Here is a 6,000-nt window from a genome sequence, read left to right as displayed (position 1 = left end):
TAAAAACATAGACAAGCACAGAAATGTAAATATTTGGTATACTCTATTAATAATTTATCCCTTTCTTCACTGTGTAACTATGCATCAACATTTACAAAACAATTTTGACAATGTACTTCTTGCAGCCCTTATTCTTAAACAAAAAATATATGGATTCAAAGAATAAACAATGACTTGTAAAAACGTTTTAAATGTATCAATCATCACTCTGTACTGATCACCAGTACACACATCCATTAGACCAATTGGTGCATATTGAATTAGAATAAAAAGTAATATATAAGTGATGACAAAGACAGAGGCAATTTGGGACTGTGCTTGCTGCCCTGCAGTCTGTAGAAGATGTTTAGATATTGCTCTTCTAATGATTGATGCGACCATTGCAGACATAAGAAAAACACTGAATAAAATATTGAAAAATATCAAATCAATGTGTGATAAAACAAGCGCCTGAAATGTTTTAAAATACTCCTTTTGTCCACAAGATCGACGGTCTAAGAAACCCGATACGACTTCCAATAAAACACAAACAAAATATATTATTAACAACGCAATACGTATATTCTTCTTTGTATTGTACAGTCTAGCTTTAAGGGGACACACCGTGAATAGAAGACGTTGACAAGCCAAAAGGCATACATGAAGTGAAATAACATTTTCAATAAATGCACTAAATTTTTGTACAACACATCGGAAGTTTGGGACACTAATGTTAATGATTTGAGGACAATTTGACAAACTTTCAATAAATAAGATCAATCCTCTAAACAAAGATACGAATGCAAACAAACGAATGGTTATAAAAACTGATACCTGAAAGTGTTGGTTCATAAAAGGAAGGATTATTACTAGACAATTTCAAATCAGTATAGAGACAACACCTGCGCCTATTACACTGATATATATAACCTTACTAAACGTAGTGGACCATATATTAGTAATAGGACAGATAACAAGAATATCTCCTTCTAGATACGTCATATTAGTAATAGGACAGATAACAATAATATCTCCTTCTAGATACGTCATATTATAGTAATAGGACAGATAACAATAATATCTCCTTCTAGATACGTTATATTAGTAATAGGACAGATAACAATAATATCTCCTTCTAGATACGTTATATTAGTAATAGGACAGATAACAATAATATCTCCTTCTAGATACGTTATATTAGTAATAGGACAGATAACAATAATATCTCCTTCTAGATACGTTATATTAGTAATAGGACAGATAACAATAATATCTCCTTCTAGATACGTTATATTAGTAATAGGACAGATAACAATAATATCTCCTTCTAGATACGTCATATTCGTCATATTGGGCATTGACGAGACATTTTCAATTAATTCAAGGAACTCGCCGCTATTATTTACGTTATCATAGTCAAATATTACAGTTTCATCTATGGATGCATTTAAGCCTTGAAGGTCATCTAAATGCATTAGCATAGATATACAACTATATAGCAGTGGGCACGTCTCGACTTTCGTAGTCTTATCCACAACCTGCAAATACAAAAATCTGATGTCAGGATAATAATTAAACATAACAATCATGATTTTAATATAACTAAGTATGGTGATATCGTTTTGGTGTAGCTCGTTATTGATACATCTCGCCAGTGTTTTATTGTGTTATTGTAATTTTTGAATTCTTGTCTTTTAATTTTATAACACTTAACATTATAACACAACGTTGACTTATGTACCTCATTGTTTGACATTTTCACCTGTTCTGTTTGGGTTTTTTGATCACGCATTAAATGTTGTCAATATAATAGAATGTTACGCAACTGTCATTATAGTGAGAGGATTAGCTAGCGTCAAAACCAGGTTAAATTCTCCACTTTCTACACAAAAATTATCTGCAATAAGTCAAGAATATTACAGTTGCTTGCCATTCATTTGATGTGTTTGCCTTTTTTATTTCACCAATTGATGGAAATGCTGACCCTTCTAGAGCACATGATTTTAACTCCCGTTTTTTTGGTGGAGTTATTTCTTATTTATTTTAAATATGGTTGTAAATTTCTTTTTGTTTAATTAGTCTTTGTTTATTTCTTGGTTTTGATTGTTATTGTCTTAGAATTATGTATTGTATATGTTGTGTAGAAGTTGTAAATTTTGTGTAAAGGAATTTTGTACAATTTTGTTCACACACACTTTCTTGCATTTTGTTTATTTTCTAAAAAACATCAGTTTGCTGATCCAAACACAAATCCGTATATTACAACCTTGCATTAAGTGTTGGTATTACAACCTTGCATTACGTGTTGGTATTTTTTGTCTTTGATACTTTTCAAAGTACCAGGCTTATAATTTTTTCTACGCCTGACGCGCGTTTCGTTTTACAAGACTCATCAGGGATGCATGCCTTTAAGCAATTCTAGGTCCAAATAAAGAAGAAAGTTAAAGATCCTCGAGGGCCCCAAATTCATAAAAGGTTATGCTGAATACGGCTAAGGTAAAATTCCTTAGTATTTCGAATAATGCATAATTTTTCAAAAAGTTTTAAAAAAACAATATCATTGATATTTCATGTCAGCACAGAAATGTAGCCTACTTGGCTGGAAAAACCGTCGGGTACGAAACATCCATCAGAAGAGGTATCATTTATTGGTTGAAAATACTTCAAATGAGGACACCTATATGGTTTAAGTTCTATTTTTTTCACGATAATACCACAATCATATCTTTTAATAGACCTGTGTGTAGAGATATGATTTGGATTTTTTTATAAATGCTGAATATAAGACTTTATCATGTATTGAATAAATAAAGGCAACAGTAGTATATCGGTGTTCAAAAGTTATAAATCTAATGAGAGAAAACACACCGGGTTATAGACTAAAACCGAGGGAAACACATCAAATCTTAGATGAAAACAAATGAACAACAGGAACACTGAAGTTAAACAAAAACATACGCCATCGTTCATAGAAACGAACTTTTTGATAACAACTGCCATATATTTGAGTTCGTACAGGACATTTTAAGAAAACAAATAGTTAGTTGAACCTGGTGTAATGGCTAGTCAAACCTTCCGGTCTATGACAATGTTAAACTACATCGCTAAAATGACAATACTACGTGCCAGAAAGACAACAGACGCACACATTAGAACATTCATCACAGAGAATCGCAAAAACAAAATATATAATAGTTGACACAACATCGAACCTGCAGAACAGCAACGAACATATTCTGTCAACGACAGACAGCACAATAAAAAAAGGACACCCACAAATTAGCATATTGTAATACTGTGTGCATGTATCATTACATTGTGTTAAGAGGTTTGCAAAACAGATTGCACATCTCGCGACTCGCCTCTGACATTTTCACCGATGCATTTGTTCTCCCCGTGCATCTTAAGACCCGCGGTCAGCCCGCTAAAATTTCTTGTGATGCTTCCAGCTCAAGTCTTATTTTGACGAAGTAGTACACTGTCTTTTCTGATAAAAGTCGTATCGAAATCAATATCATAAAATATTCATTTCATATTTATTAATCAAACATACAAAAGCATATTTATTTGGGACATTTACATTATTCGTCATATTTATGATGACATGTTCCATAACCTTTCTCTAGTAATATAACATGCTAGATACTGTTATATAATTCTAGCATGGCCACACCTTAGTTATTGTCTTTGATGACATGTTCCATAACCTTTCTCTAGTAATATAACATGCTAGATACTAATATATACTTCTAACATGGCCACACCTTAGTTATTGTCTTTGATGACATGTTCCATAACCTTTCTCTAGTAATATAACATGCTAGATACTGTTATATAATTCTAACATGGCCACACCTTGGTTATTTTCTTTGATGACATGTTCCATGACCTTTCTCTAGTAATATAACATGCTAGATACTGTTATATAATTATAACATCGCCACACCTTGGTTATTGTCTTTGATGACATTTTCCATGACCTTTCTCTAGTAATATAACATGCTAGATACTGTTATATAATTCTAGCATGGCCACACCTTGGTTATTGTCTTTGATGACATGTTCCATTACCTTTCTCTAGTAATATAGCATGCTAGATAATTTGATGATGATATGTTTTTGACAGTTTTTCTTTATTACACACAAACATATTACTGACCATTATGGTCAAAGACCAAATAGTGGGATCAGTTATTGATCCAAAAGTATAAACGTTTATTATTATTATCAAACACTGAATTGTAAAGCCATAGTACTTTGATGATTTAAATAATCTGTATATGATTGGTCCTTTTTAAAATCCAGATGAGAGCTCAATTTTTAATCACCTGCGTTAACTTGTTTCGATAAACCATACAGAAAAGTTTTCCATATACATTTGACCACATAATGCAGGGTAACTGTTTTGCAACCTCAATGAAAATGAAAATATAAGTATTCGACGTATCTAGCTTGATGTTTCTGATCAGGATATCGGTGATAAGAATTTTTCCAATTCTTTGGGTACGCATTCGCAAGAATATTTCAGAAAATTAACTATCTGTATCGTCTTGAAAATCTGATCCGTAGTAGCAACAAAAGGTAGAGGAATTCCTTTAGATCGCCATGGAATTTAATTTTTGGATAATCTGGAGATCAAAGGATCGATCCAAAAAGAAAGGTAGCAAACTAGATCATTAAGCCACTCAGTGTAAATAAAATGACGAATTAACGTATCTTAATAGTATCATCTGTATATATTGTGCCTAGATAAAATAATATATAAGCTTTACTCATCACTATTTAATTGGTTTTTATTCATAAAAGAATCAACTAAACATTGAAGACATTTATTCTGAATATATTGCTGAAACAAACCTGCTCTTAACTATGGTCAAAAGAAAAGAAGCTCTAATTAACGGAGTTAGATCCTAATTTCGTGTTCATAATTCTTAAATGCTTTATCAACTTACGATTTATAATATGAATGTAGATTCCTTCACTGCATTATGTGTGTTACGACATTTCTCAACTCAAGACTTTTGAATTTTAAATTTTAAAAGCTAGGCTTACCCAGCTTCTTATATATTTAAAAATGAACTGTTTGAGTGTAGACATATCGTCATACACGAGATTTAACGGCCGAATCGGTTTTCTAAAGATTTTTTGACTATATTTAATCAAAATTAATCCTTCCTTTTCAAAGATTTGCAGAAAGTTGTTTATTGATATAGGAAGATGTGGTGTGAGTGCCAATGAGACAACTCTCCATCCAAATAACTATTTATAAAAGTAAACCATTATAGGTCAATGTACGGCCTTCAACACGGAGCCTTGGCTAACACCGAACAACAAGCTATAAAAGGCCCCAAAATTACTAGTGTAAAACCATTCAAACGGGAAAACCAACGATCTAATTGTTTATATATTTTTTTCTTTATATGTGACGTCAAAATAGATTTTCGACTTCTTCATGACGTTACAAAAGGAAATTCAGAAGAAATCGAGAATTTTGAGGCCTTATTAAAATTTCTACCAATCATTTGACAAAAACAAAGTTTTCTCTCGAGATGAGAAATATTTTTTTTACATTGAACGAGAAATATGAAAATAGCATGAAGGATATAGGAAATGTTTTAACCAATCAAACTTTACTGGTTTTCTAACTAAATGCACATTTATAATAAGTTCTCCCTTTTACAAAATTGAAACAGCGTCAGGAAGTTACATAGATTTGATAGTAATGCAATAACACCACCTTCAACGCTTTACAATTACGATACGCAGGGAAGCTTCTTGACCCATCTTTAATACTGATATCATTATCAATATCAAATAATTCTGACACTATTTTGGGTCTATGATGAAACAGCATCAATCAAATAATGGTTTCATCGTTTTCAAATACAACATGAAGAATTCATAATCTGTATAAGCAACGCAATGTGTTAAGGGAACAAATAATAGTCGCGCTTAAGATTTCATGGACGTTTCGTCATAGAAGGTATCACCAGCCCAGAAGTCAGCACTTCGTTTTTGACA

The sequence above is a fragment of the Mytilus galloprovincialis genome, chromosome 5, assembly GCF_965363235.1.
Source record: "Mytilus galloprovincialis chromosome 5, xbMytGall1.hap1.1, whole genome shotgun sequence".
Lineage (NCBI taxonomy): Eukaryota > Metazoa > Mollusca > Bivalvia > Mytilida > Mytilidae > Mytilus > Mytilus galloprovincialis.
This window is presented reverse-complemented; position numbering follows the sequence as displayed.